Source organism: Parasteatoda tepidariorum, chromosome 5 (genome assembly GCF_043381705.1).
Source record: "Parasteatoda tepidariorum isolate YZ-2023 chromosome 5, CAS_Ptep_4.0, whole genome shotgun sequence".
Lineage (NCBI taxonomy): Eukaryota > Metazoa > Arthropoda > Arachnida > Araneae > Theridiidae > Parasteatoda > Parasteatoda tepidariorum.
Genome location: NC_092208.1, coordinates 2,230,007 through 2,245,706, shown reverse-complemented (window position 1 = coordinate 2,245,706; position 15,700 = coordinate 2,230,007). Strand labels below are relative to the sequence as shown.

The following is a 15,700-nucleotide window of genomic DNA, read 5'->3' as shown; positions in this document are numbered from 1 at the left end:
AAAGTGGCAAAAACCTATATTTTCCAAGATGAGAGGACAAAAACACATTTTTGATATAAAATTATTCCTCAAATTGAAATATATATTATTAATATATATAATTAAAAGAAATTAACAAAATTGATGATTTATTATTCCATAATTAAATCATAATGTATTAATATATCATTTTAGTAGTTTAAAGCATTATTGATCGTAAAATTAGTGATTATTCTCTTTTTTCCAGTGAAATGAACTTATTTAAAATTAATATAACTATAATTTAAAGCATAAAATATCTATCAACATGTGTAGTTAATTAAAATATACAAGTATCACTGCAATTTTTTAAATTTGCGCAAATTCAATACTTTATTCATCATCACAATACAATTTGTGCTGTCTCAACATAGCATAACAGAACACTAGTTTTGAAACATTATTTACAGTCAACCCATTCCGAGTTTTAGAATGTACAAATAAAAAAATTCGAAAACAATCTTTCAATGGCAGCACTACTAGAAGGACATGAGTATAAACGAAACATTAATTCACAAAATTCTCTGGAAATATCACAAGAATTTTGCACACTCCTCCACCATTTGCTAGCATCAATTGTGGCTATAACTTTGCTCTGAGAATAATGTTTTATTGAATGGTTTTTCTTGTAATTCAAAATTCAAGACATATGAAACAAATAAATTTATTCCTGCAAGAAATTCTCTGGCTTTCTCTTTCTGTACATTGCTGAGAAGCTGCCCTTTATGTTGTGGGTGTAATAAATAAGCGAGAAGGTGCCAAGGTAAAATTGATTGCACAAATCTTTTTTTTTACTTGTATTTTATAAGGCTGTAAATTGTCATCTTCTAACAATTTACACCATATATGGATATGTAAGAGTGATATAATTTAAAATAATACATACCAAAAGTTGTTATGAAGAAGTAAAAAAAAATACAATTTGTAGAAAAAAACATTTATTTAAGGATTCTAAAATGAAAAGAGGTCAAATACTCTTAATCTTTTAAAAATAATTTTCTCATGTAATGTATCAAAATTATTATTCCTTAAGATTGATTTAAATTTGTTTAAAGTATTTTGTAATAATATTTAATCAGTAATTTAGATCATTTGGTTTTTGCCGGTTTTTACCAGTTATTGCCGGTTTTTATCACTGTCCTGGCAAAAACCCCTTTTTGCCAACAAAAACTCCAACCCTGTTAATAATGATAAATATTGCGTAAAAATTATATAAACCCAATATCTTCCTAATCCCTGCAGCAAAATCACGGTGACATTGTCGAAGAACATAACAGAGTTCTTGTTGAAAGAATTTCCCTTTATGAAGTAAAAAAATTTGGTTTCAGTTTCTGAAAAAATTTTCCTAATTTTTCTGTCTCTAAAACTATATTTAAATGGTGCCTTTTTCGCACATCGCAGGGGAAAGACATGTTCTTAATTTTTCAATTCTTATTTGAGAAAAATGAAAAATAAAGAATATTGAAGCAAAAAATTTCTTTTCTGTAGAAATGTTTGAAAGATTTTTCCCCTCCACAATTATACTCAACAGATACCTTTTCCACACATCAGAGGGGAAGAGATGCTCATTTTTTTATATTCCCTTTCGGGAAAAATAAATTTTTTTTTAGTTTTCTTTTCTTTCACTGATTTTACGAATTTTTTTTCTTTTTTTTAATGTGAGGATGATTTATAAAATGCAAAAAAAGATATAATTAGTGAGTCTTCCTCTTACAAAATGTGAGAATATCACCTATGATACAAGAATAAAAAAATATTACATATTCATTAAAAAAAAAAATACATACAATTTTATTATATCCAAATAGGCTTTTCTTGGTAAATACATTTCCGTTACTTTAAATTTAATTAATAACATGTATACTAGTGCTAGAGAGGTTTGCTGCGGAATGCCCAAAAAGTTCCGCCATAGGGTCTTTAATTTCAATCATTATTGTTCGATAGGCTTTTCTTTTGTTGCTTTTTCTTAAATCTAAATTTGCTATTAACTATTCTAAATTACTCTATGTCTTATTATGCATAAATTACTTTATCATTTCTTTTTCTTACTAAAAATAAAATAAGATTAAATTAGTAATAATTAACAAATATAATTTATAAAGCAAGACGTTTTTTTTTTTACTTAATAAAATTAAAAATTTCTATTTGAATTTCTTCAAAACCTCATTCAAACATATTTTACACCTTTACCCAGTAGCATGTTGGTCTACTGTTCATATTTTTTATACATATATGTACATAAAAAATTAATACAAATGTTTTCTGCAGAACATTAAAAAAAAATCATGAATAGTAAAAATTAAGCTGTATATCTCGTCGAAAACAAATTAACATTAAAAATAATTTTTTAGTGACATAAACCAGAAAAGTGGTCCAACTAACCCTGGTTTCCACGTTATTTTTGTAATGGAATGAACATTACCTATAGAATATATATTAAGAAAGAATTCAAAATAATTAAAGCAATTAAAAATATATTTTAATTGCTAATACGAAAATTTAAAAAAAATCTTTCGGCGTTAGGATAACGTCGGTATCGCCTGCTGCATTGGAAATAAAAAAATTTTAAAAATTGCTTCCAGTGGGAAAACGAGCTATGCAGCTAATAACGATAAAGCATCGAATTTTGTATTATGCGTAAATATTTTTAAAAAAAAATATTGGGGAATATAATGCTAATAATACTTGTTTTAAATTAAAATAAGATAGAAAAGTTATTGAAAAAAGGATTATTGCTTTTAGTAAAAAATTAATATTTAAATCGAATAGAATTACTTTTCCATAATTATTTCCTATAGTTAATTTTAAATTAAAGGAAGATAGAAAAGTTATTACAGGGCAAGATCAAAGTCTTGCCCCGTTTAAGCATTTCTATTAATGATGTCACTATTTTCATGTTCATTTTCTTCCATCTGCAGAAATTAGGGGTGTTGTTTTTTCGTTTATTTCAGTTTAGTTGTTGTTTAGCAGTCAGTAGTTCACTTTAGTTATGGGATTTATGTTTCAAGTAAGTTTAAGTGCGTTTTATTGTTATGTATTTGTCTTGATTTTATACTTACGTATTTTCTGTATTTTATATTTTGCATTTTATTCTCTTCCAGGAGAAAAACCTTTGGGGTACAGAGAGAGCAATTTAGACATTTGTCAGGCTCTCTCAAAAGAAAAGGTTTTGCTTTTATGGCTTCCGGAGCTGGTACCCCCTGAAAACGTTTATTCATTTTTTATTGTTTCTTTTGTTTCATTACCTATAGAATTTTCATTCCAGTTGAACTTATTAATAATTTTCCGAAAACAAAACTTATATAGTGTAAAAACTATTATTTTGTTTCCTGTATATTTAATTATTACACAGAGAATAAACATTTACCAGAAAAATTTAAAAACTGGTTGATAAAGAGCAAGTAAATCAATCATTTTACTCATTTTCAATCCTAAGTTTTTTTTATATTCAGCAGTGTTGTAACTAACTACTAGCTGAATTTATATAATTGATATGAAATTGTAAAATAGTTGTCATCAATTTTAAAATTTTACAAGACTAAGGTCACCTCACAACCTGTACTTACTCGTTACTATATGGCTTTTGAATTTTAATTTGGGGAAATTTTCCATTCAAATATAACATTTTGAGTATTTCTTTATGAAGTATTACTTACTAATCTGAAAGAACTTATTGAATAAAAAACTATTGCTTCCCCCTCCCCGCAAATTTAGAAATTTGCATTATATTTAAATGGTTATACTATTTTTTTGAAATTGAATCGGAGTGTATATTTGAAATAAATAAGAATTGCTATTCGTTCCATTCAAACATTTACAAACAATTTTTAAAAATAAATATTTATAATATATAATTTTGATTATTTGTGGCAAAATATTTTACAGTAAGTAAAAATATATATTATGCCTGAGAAATCTATCATAAAAGCAATCATTTAAGAAAAGAATTGTATTTTACATCTATTATTAATCAATCTTGTTTAAATTTATAGACATTTCAAATTCTTAACTTTGAACTATAATGAAATAATAAATTTTAAAATATTAACTATGGATAACAATGTATATTATATAATAAAGGGTTTTCAATATAGTCAAATGTATCAGACATGGTACAATAAATTTTTTTAAACTGATAATTGAATTTACCAATTAATATTCCAGATCATTTAAAACACTTAGCAGTAGTAACCCTATCATCACTATCAGCGGTGTTTATAATTATTTACATCATTCCAGGGGTCTGTCCAGGCCAAATTTACTACCATTTAGCGGTACCTTCACAAATTCAACTTTAGGAAAAATGGTAGTTCAAAAAAAATACTTTATTTCAAAATTTTATTTTTGCATCCCGTATGAAACGATAAATCCATACATACTTCACAAATTCAACTTTAGGAAAAATTGTAGTTTAAAAAAAATACTTTATTTCAAAATTTTATTTTTGCATCCCGTAAGAAACGATAAATCCATATTTTTGTGTTGATTTTTTAATATAATTTTAAATTTTCACAAATTATGTCTAAATTTTCACAAATTAGGTACCTTTGAGAAAAAACTAGACAGACCCCTGCATTTTTAATTAACACATTTTTAATAAGCGTGCCTATTTGAAAAACATATTGTTATGGCATTATCAATTGCATTTCCAATTATCGACCACAATGCGATCATTAAGATATTAGAGCCAAAATTTTTTGTCAGGATTTTGTTTTTTCAAACTTCTGAACTTTTATCGAATTTTTTTTTTGTTTCTGCTTGTTTCTACATCAATCATTTCTCAACAAAACATTAACTGTGATAGATATAAGAAAGCAAAGAATGCCGGTCAATATAAAATGCTGAGTCAAAAAGTATGACAAATAATAAAGAGGTAATGCAGTTAAAAATTGGTAAATTTACACAGGGTGTAGCCAAATATTTCAACAAAAAAATAAGCACCTTGTTCAGCTTTTAAAACTTTTCATCGATAGATGGCGGGATTTTCAGTTTTAATGAAAATACTATTTTAATGACATTAAAAATATTCAGTTAGAAATTGGCTGCCATTGAAATCAAAGCTAATTGATTTTGTTCCTAAAACGCCAATAATGAATCGCAAATAAAATAAAAAATCGAATTAAGATAGTAAACTTCTTAGTCGCATTTCTTGGTATATTTGGAATTCATATTTTTCAGATAAATCATTTTTTTTTTATCACAGCAAGAAATTACAGGTAAGCTCATTTTTATGTCATTTCAAAAACTTACAAATCGAAACACACCTTTTATGTATTTTTTAAACATTCAAAATATATTTTCAAGCACCATAAACATTAACGAAATGCAAATTAATTTTCAAAGACTTTACATGATCACAATAAAATAATTTGTTTCTGACAGAGAACTCTTTTTCTTGATTATATTAGCGATAATAAAATGATCTAGAAATCTTGCGGTTTGATATGGAAGGGTGGAAAATGAAGTCTGAAATTGAGAACATCTTGCAAAATGCAGCAGAGTTGCACACGAGAGTGCAATAATCTCACGGAACCTAGAGCAGCAGACGCACATGCAGACTCACAAGTATTGCTGACGTTTGACAACTGAGCTGATACTTTTAAATTTTTGCAATCAGATGAGAAGAAAATCATCTCAAAATAAGCAATAAAAAATGAAAAACAATGAATGCATTGAAATAAGTTTTTTAAAAAATGCTAGTTACATGCTAAACAATATATCACTCTTGTCTTCAAACAGCTTTATAGAACAACTACCATTTAGAGATTTTGAGGAAGAGAACAAACTCTGTTATTCTCAATTACTGCACTAACTGAAAACTGCTGTGGGTATGTAACAAATACATTAATATAAAAATATATGGAGCATTTACAGATACTAGTTTTACACAGAACAAAATTAAATATACAGAATATTGCATCAATTCTGTTTTCAATATACAGAATTAAACATAACATTAGGGATGTAACAAATACTGATTTGGCAGGATATCGAATATTTGGTATTCGGTATCCTGCCAAATCACTATTTGTGATTTGGCAACAAAAAGAAAGAGGCTCAAATAGCAAAATTTTTTTAGAATATAGTAGTCATTGAAAAATAATCAAAACTTAGCTGTATTATTGTTCTGGCATAATGGTAAAAAAAAACTTTTATAGAAATGTTTAAGATAATATAGTGAGATACTATTTAGCCCTGTGACAGAATTTTTTAGGGTTTTCTGCAACAAGCCCCTATATCTTTCTGCAAGATACTTTTAATGATAACAAATATACATGTAACTAATTTAACGTAACAAAAGTGTCAACTTCAAAAGAAAAAAAAAACTTTTCCGAAAAAGCGTAATTTTTTAAATTAAATATGTAATATTTCTTTTATTATAATATTTTAAGTGATATTCTAGCATTTTATCAGAAGAAAACAGACAAATTATTTCCTTTTTCCTCTTCTTTGTAAGTCACCATAAAAATTTTTTAAAAATTATAAAAAAGAGTGAAATCCATAGCAGTAACTACCAAAAAAAAAAAAAAATTTACTCACTGAACTCTTTAAAGAGTGGGTTACAAATATGTGTTTTCATTTCAAGATTCAGCTGTTGTAATAAATAATATTTAAAATATCGGATTTCAAAAAAATGTGAGGAAATCAACTGACAAAAAAATGAAACAAAATCTTCTGCAGAAAAAAACCAATATTTTTACTTCATTACTCTCAAATGAGAATAGAAAAATTATAAGCACTTTTTCCACTCCCATGCACAAAAATAGCATCTTTAGAATGTAATTCTGAAGAAAAGATATCGTTCAAAAATTTTTGCAGAAAACAAAAACCAAATTTTTTTACTTCCCAAAGGAAAAATTTTTCTTCAAGAACTCAGTAACATTCTGCAATAATGTCGCCGTGATTTTGCCACGGGGCATTTCGAATTATCAAAGATAAAAATGTTTTCCATAAAATATTAAAAGAGATAATGTCTATCAGAACAGAAACTCTTTTAAAAATGCAGCACTATCATAAAAATGCCAATAAAAGACAAAGATCATATACAGAAACAAAACAGAAAAACTAAAAATCAATCTTAATTTTTGAACATTTTTTTTAAAGCTAAACAATTCAGTTTTCAGATTACAATATTTTAAAAAAGATTTACATATAATAAAGACCTTTTTAATTACCACGTCATAACTAAAACGTCTATAAAAAGCTTTGGGGAAAAAAAAGCTAGATAAGAATCAAAACAAAAATTGTTCTTAAATTTTAATCAGATTTGTGGACGACCATGTCAACCTTCATCTCTGAAAAGGTACCCCACCCCACCATAGAATCAAGTTAACATATCTTATATACTAGTGAATTGCAATAATATTTTTGTAGTGGAAGATATATTACAGTTCTCCCCCCACCAAAATTATATCTGTGATAGAATTCGATGAACGAATGCCACTAGTTGATTCATTGCTGTTTCGTGAGAAGTCGGAGAGCTGTATTAAGATCACCGTACTTTTTGAGTGCTGATCGTGAGGGCTGTATTAAGTTCACGGTCGTGGTCTTTCCTGTGTTGCCTTTAGCAGTAGAGTATATACGTGATGGAAACTTAGCAACAACAGCGCGAGGAGACGGATAATGCTGCAGTCACAAGTAGCAAGCCAACTGCTCAACGTGGACCATCCATCAAAGTAGGCGTGTTCAAATTGAAGTGGGAGTTTCTGTAAAGGTAGACGTGTTCACTTCATGTCTGGGTTAACAATGTGAGGAGGGTTGTTATCAACCATGTCAACCTTCATCTATGAAAAGGTACCCCTCCATAGAATCGAGTTAACATATCTTATATACTAGTAAATGGGAATTATATTTTAGTAGTGGTAGATACACTACAGATTTAAAGCTAAAAATCTTACTTCATCTTCCTCACATTGCTGTATCTTTAGAAAAAAATTACAATAATAGAATAACATTCATTAGAAAGGCTCTTCTGACATAATAAACACGCTGATAAAAAGAAAAGCTAATAAAAAATCAAAAAAGAAACAGGAAAAAAAATTCTTTTTTTGAATGATAATTACTACTGAGAATCACATTATTCGATGTTTTATCTGTTTTAACCAGGGTTGGGGTTTAGGACGTCCTAAACTGGTTTTGGACAGGACGCGTGGGTTTTACTGTCTTAAACTGGGTAAAACTGTCTTCAAGTGTCCAAAACCTTGAACTTTGGTAAAAGGTAAAAATTCTATAGGTGTAACCATTGTACACATAATAATTACATGTATCAATATATATTTGATATTTTCTATACAATTTACTATAACTTATTAAACGAAAATAATATAATATAGTAGGAAAAGGTTTATAATTTTTGAAGCTCCACAATTCATGGAACAACAGAAGTAAATACTTAATCCTTTAAATATAAATATGTTTTTAATACTGATAAATAATATTTTTGCATGAGGATAAATATGGCAATATTAAAAAATAATAATTTTTCTTAAAAAAGTACTAAATTTGTTCAAAAATTAACCTTTTATTTTTCACAATATTTTTTTAAAAAAATTTTATAATTTCCGCATCACAGGATAATAAAAAAGACATCTATTTTTAAAAAAAAAGTGTTTTTAAATATAAATATATTAGTTTAAATTGAAAATACAGAATAACTGAAAAATATATTGATAGTTTTGAAGGGCATAACATCAGTTTCAGTTACTGACACTGGTGATGTATCACCACTATGCTAAAAGAATTGTACATGAATGAAATAAAAGTATTCTTGAATAGTACTATAGATAAATAAACCTGTTTATGATGAACCAAGCACTTAGTCCCTAATATTTTAACCTGCATGGCAAGGCAAAACTTCTGTTATGTACTATTGAATGAGAGGACCAATTGAACTTGATTACTGATTAATCTTCCTTTGTTTAAATTGAAGAGTCAAACAATATTAATAAAACATTTTACTTTTAAAAACAAATATTCTCTAGTATATCTAATTATCAATATGTTATTAGTTCTATGTTTATTTTACCTCTTAAATATTGTTCAGATAAAATTGTGACATAATTTGAGTAAAAGGGTTTTGGACAGTTTAAGACAGTTTTGGACATAGGGGTTTTGGACAGGACGGCTTAAACCGTGGATTAATCCATTCTGTCCTAACCTTGCCAACCCTGGTTTTAACATACAAGAAAAAAGCCCTATGGCAGAATTCTTCAGGCTTTCTGCAACAAACTTCTCCAGTACTAATATCTTTCTGATAGATACTTTTAACAATAACAAATACACATGTTACAAATTTAAAGTTAAAGAAGCATCAACTTGAAAAAAAAACTTTTCGGAATTTATTTATTTTTTTTTTTAAATTGAATATGTAATATGTATTTATTCTAATATTTATAGGCAGTGTTCTCACATTTTGTAGGGAACCAATTTTTTTTACTTCTCATAAGAAAACTCTTTCTGCAAGAATTTGATATCGTTCTGCTTCAATGTCGCCATATAGCCACGAGGGAAAAAATTGACAATAAAAGAATAACAGAGAATAAAAGAGTATTACAATCACCCCATTAACATGTTTCACATTAGTTAAAACAAAAAACAAGCAAAAAAAAAATTAAGAACAGTTTTCAATTTTTAAAACATAAGGTGTTGAAAATTAACTTGCCTGAATTTTAAAAAAAAACTCAGCATTAAAAAACTCAGAATAAAATAATCTAGTTTGAATTCTTCAAATTTCGCTTTTCCAAGAGTCTCTCAGAAAATCAATTAACCAACTTAACAAATATTTGTAATAACTATTTCGAGTAATGTATACCAAAAACAGGGTGCTTTGCCAAATCTCTCAACAAAAAATAAGCACTTTTTAAGTACTCTTTAAGCACTCAAAAACTATCTTTAAGCACTATATACATTAACAAAATGCAAAATAGTTTTCAAAGACTTTACATGATCATGATAAAATAACTAGTTTCTGTCAAATAACTATTTTTTTGATTGTATTAACCATGCTAAAATATCAAGATTTTTAGGTTCAATATCAGAGGGTGGAAAATGAAGTCTGAAATTGAGAATATCTTGCAAAATGTAGCAGAGTTGCACACGAGAGTGCAGGAATCTCACCGAACCTAGCACAGTAGACAAACATGCGAACTAGCAAGTATTTCATCAAACATTTAAAATGATTGGCGCTTTCATATGCTAAGGACCAACAGTATGCTGAAATGAATTGTGAAAACGTTGCATGAACGTGACGCAATGGACAACGGTATGCTTAAATGAATTGTGAAAACGTTGAATAGAACAAATTGAAAAGCACGCTAATGCATAATATGTGGTGAAAATCAACATGACAACGAAAAAATTTAATTTTTGAAAATGGAAAATTAAGCACTTTTTAAAAATATCCAATGATAAAAGCACCTTTAATGGCTTTTACATAACGAAAATCAAAAATAAGCACCTTTAAGCATTTTTTAAAAACGCTACGCACCATGAAAAAATATGATTTTAGATTCTTTTTTTTTTTTTTAAATTCGTTTAGAATTTATCCCTGAAAAACTCTGTTGAAAAATAATTTTCCAAATAATACTTAGCAGAATATTCGGCAAAAGGGACGACTACCGATATGTATGGTTGACTATGCAAAGCGAAGCAGATTCCGGCTTTCGCTAGGGGGTTAACTTCTGGGTCTCTACATCCGATTGATTTTAATGCCTAAGCTTGAAAAAGGGTGTCATCAAATATTATTATACAATATACAGGGTATCTGCTGCATTTTAGATTTTCAAATTTATGACTTAACAAAGTTACTATTTTCTCCGACAATAACACAACAATAAATTTAAAAAGCATTATAATAACATTAATTAAAATGATAGGTATAACCATAACTGTTGTAATCTACATCTTCATATTTATTGATTTTAAATTTTGAAAAACAGATAAGGAAAGAGTGGAAGCAATAAAATATCTGAGCAAATACTTTTCTTGTTCATCGGAAAGGAATACTCCTGATTTTTCTGTTCTCATTTCAGAATTTTAAAAAAAATTCGCCAATGACTCGCTTGCTTCAGCTAGAATTTTAAATTGATAAAATGAAAAATATAAATAACAATTCTTAAATCACAGAAGTTTAAAAAATACTTCGCTCTAGAAATGATGTTTTTTCCTTTATTTTTTTAAAGAACACCATAATTTTTAAAGAACATGATAAGAATTTTTTTTTGTTATTCTTTTATTGGAACACCATGAAATAGGGGGGGGGACTCCACTTTAAAAATAAAATTTTTCGGTGACCAAAATCCATGACTTTCTATGATTTTTTATAAAAAATAATTAAAATCATGACATTTCATGACAAAATTTGTTTAATACCGAAATTCATGACCTTCCATGATTTTGCATGACTTTCCAGGTGCGTGCATACCTTGAATATAACACAATTTTTAAATTTTAACCAAACAAACATAAGAATTTGGAAGACTCCGCAGGCATACTACACCCTGCAAGATGTAACCCAAAAAATAGTTACCTGTGATATTTTACACAAATATAGCCATATAAGGAACACTCAAAAGACGGCAAACCAGTTAGAATTTATAATTTACGGGAAACCCTTATGAACGGTAAAATTACACACAAATCAGGCATGTAGAAAATCAATTTCTAGCATGCTCAATTTACGCCGATAGTATCGTTAATAGATGTAATGTTCCGATTGTATTTTCGACAGTTATTGAATTTCACATGGTTTTTAAATATCCTGATATATTTCAAACATAATGGACAATTCGAATAGCACATTTGAGTATTTACTTTTTAGGGCAACGATTCTATCGATTTTTTGGCTGCTATTGTTTTCTCAATAGTTTTTAAATCTGATATTTTAACACGATATTTATTACAATCATCTTGATACACGATATTTATTACAATCTTGATACATCTTGATACACGATATTTATTACAATCATCTGATACAATCATCTTGAACACGATATTTATTACAATCATCTTACAATTAGAATCTTGAAACGAAACATGCATTCGACCAAACCCCTTTTTGCGGAGTCCGAGTGGCATGATTTCGTTGGTTACCTTTTTTTTGGCAATCACGATTTTTTTATTGTGATTATCATTTGCAAAAAGCGAAGTAGGAAATAATTAGTGCATTTTCCTTTCAACAAAATGCAAGAATATCACCCATAATATTAGCTGTGTTTTCATTACAAAAAAGAAACTTCTCACCCTTTCTCAAAAACTGGGTGAGATTTCTAAAAATTAAAAAAACACGAATAGACTTGGGAAAAAAATATTTCTTTAATTATAATACATTTTTAACATCTTCTAATTTCTAAACCATTGAATATTTTTGCTGCATCATCATATCGAAAATGTTCTACATCTACTTTTTCATCAGCTACTCTCATTAGGTTGCTCAAATGTTCATCAGTTACGATATTTTGTTTTAATTCAGTCTTGGGTGCTAAATGGCAGATGCTGAACTATTCGAAATCACTAACGAAATTTGTAGCATTATGCACACACTTTCCTATCCTCTACATCTGCCAGCATAGGCTTTTCAATTATTTCTGCTATAGAATAGTGAAGTGCGTTGAGGTTATTTCCATGTTCTTACTTCTTGTTAGGTCTTCCAGCACTGTTTTCACAGACTTCAACTTTTACACATTGTTGTAAATTGTCGATGAAGGAGTTTGGTAATTCATTAACAGCTAAAAATAGAACTTTAAACAACTTATTATAAAGGACACATCCCCCCCCTCAACACTTGACATAGATGTTTTCATGTCTTTTTCAAAATGTCGGATTTTATTAAAAATGGCGGAAGACTAAATTTTTTCCAAAATTCGAGAGACTCGTGCATTTTAAAATCGATTTATACAGCGTGCGAATTTCTCGTGTCAATAATTTTTTAATGCGAGATTCTAGCGTTCTCGCGCTGTAGTGAGAACACTGATTAGAATAAAAAATTTATATAGTTTTTGGTAGGGATGTAACGAATATTCGGCCACTATCCGGTATTCGGCCCTTTAGCCGAATACTGAAGTTATCCGGCCGAATAATGAAGTATATGCTATTATTAATTATTTAAATTTGTGAAAGCCTTATTGTTGGCATCAAGATATTTAAAATATTACAAAAAATACATCATGTTGCTAAAGTTTTTTTAAAATATAGAAAGTTTAAAAAATAAAATTTGTTAATATTTATTTCAGTTTTAATTTAAAATTTGAAAATTATTTCATTACAAAATTAAAATTTCAAAAGTGAAACTTTTTAAAAAGTTGTTAATTTTCTGAGTTTTAATAATTTTTCTGATAAAAAAGAAAGTTAAGAATAGATGTGATGAGTTCTTATCTTAAATAAAATAGCATATAAATTACAAGTATAACTATAACTAAAATATGCTATTATTAATTATTTCGATTTTAAAATTTTTTTATTATTAAAATTTTTTTAAATACACAAAGATTAAAAAAGCAATTTTGTTAATATTTATTTCATTTTTAATTTAAAATTTGAAAATTACTTTAATTACAATCAAAAGAGAAATTTTTGAAAAGTAAGTATTCGGGCTCCATCACTATTCGCTACATCGCTAGTTTTTGGTAAACATGGCGCGTTTGTTATTTTAAATGAGTAACATATATGTTTGGTATTATATAAAGTAACTTGCAGAAATATATTACTGCTAAAGTTTTGTTGCAGATAGCTTGAAAAAATTCTGTCACTAGGTTTCCTGGAATATTAAGCCGGTTTACACATAGCCTCGTAAGCATAACACGAGTGGGACACACCTGAAGTTTTCTACCCGTTTTAAGAAGCTTTTAACATTGTTTACATTCAGTCACTCATCCTCGTGACCAAATATTTGTTACATTCAGTGGTTGGAAGTAGCAAAACTACTGCAATAGCTACTTTTTTCGTAGTGTAGTGGGCTACTTTTTAAAAGCATTGTAGTGAGTAGTGCAATACGAAAAAACAGTAATTTGTAGCGATTCCTAGCAACTACTTTTAACAGTAGTTAAATAAAATAAAAACAAGCTTCAAACGGGGGAAAAAAATTTCAAATCTGATTGTTCAAATCCTTTGCAGGCACATCAATGTACACAATGAAAATGCTTCTGTGGCAGAGCGTTAATATGATCTACATCTGATACTTTGAAAAATCAGTTGAGTTGTTCCTGAGAAATCTAGTTTTAAATATCAGACATTTTTAAAATTCGATTTAACAGGAACTATAAAGCACATTTTTGTGTAAATATTTTTTACATTAATTATTTAGCATATTTGCGGTTATCCTCTCGAACTATTCAGATTGAGTCCTAGAACGTAAAGATCCTTTCACTGGATCAAAACTTATCAGGGTGCGTAGCTAAACCTTTCAACAAAAAATAAGCACCTTTTAAGCACTATGCACATTAACAAAATGCAATATAATTTTCAAAGACATTACATGAGCATGAAAAAATAACTAGAATTTGACAAACTCTTTCCTTGATTATATTAGCCATTAAAAAATGAACAAAATTGATTCTGGTTGAATGGATTGTGAAAATGTTTAATAGAAAAATATGAAAAGCAGGTTTTTACATAATATGTGGTAAAATTAGACACTTACTTTCAGAAATCTCTTTTTTGAAAAGGGAGAATTAAGAACTTTTTAAAAACACCCAATAAAAAAAAAGCACCTTTAAGCACTTTTTAAAAACGCTACGCGCCATGTTTATTCAGGGTGGTCAGTTTTTTTTTTCACATTGTATGTGTGTCTATCTTGTTTACATATTGATGCATAAATTTTGGGTACAATCATGTGTACATATATTTTAAGCAAATACATGTTTACATTTTAGTTACACACATACTTGCAAATGTAATACGTAAATATGCATATAATTTATAACTAATACATAAAATTTATAACAATCTGAATTGTATAATATAATGATACATACTGTACTTCTTATGAAGGATATAAAATAAGCATTGATCACTTAAGTCACAAAAATTTGATAATTACCTAGCATTTCTTAAATCACTGTCGAGAAAAGGCTAGGTTGAAGGTAAAAAGAACAAACTCGTAAAAGCTGCTTTAGAATAAAAAAACTTTTTCACGTAAAAATGAATTAAAACATTTTTAGTATCTCCTCACATTTAATCAAACCAATTTTTTATACAAAATCATTTTGATTATTGGTGAAAATCAAGTCTTCCAATTAAGTTTGTCTTGTAAAAGTAGCAAAGTAGAGGCTATATTTCGAAAGTAGCTTATAATTGCTACATTTAAAATAAAAGAAAAGTAGTTATAATTGTAGGTAACAACAATTGTAATGAAGTAGTTGTAGTTAACTAAAAAGGAAATGTGGTTTTTCTGACCACTGGTTACATCCCAACATAACAAGTAATATACAGGGTATCTGCTACATTTCAGATTTTCAAATCCATGACTTTCCATGACTAATTCCAAGAATTTTTCATGACTTACAGAAGTTACTATTTTCTTCAACAAAAACACAACAATAAATTTAAAAACACATTATAATAACATTGATAGAAATAATAGGTACAGTATAGAACCCGTTATCCGGAAATCAGAAAACCAAAAAACCGGAACAAAATTTGATACATTTTCCTGCCATTCTTTAAAAAAAAAGTTTTTTCCTCA

General features: G+C 27.9%; 1 protein-coding gene across 3 annotated transcripts in view; it reads right to left on the bottom strand.

The window, feature by feature from the left end:
- The window catches only part of LOC107451144 (PRL-1 phosphatase), a 37,213-nt gene that overhangs the window by 14,483 nt on the left and 7,030 nt on the right, over positions 1-15,700 (bottom strand). The gene's annotated exons all lie outside the window — the stretch shown is intronic.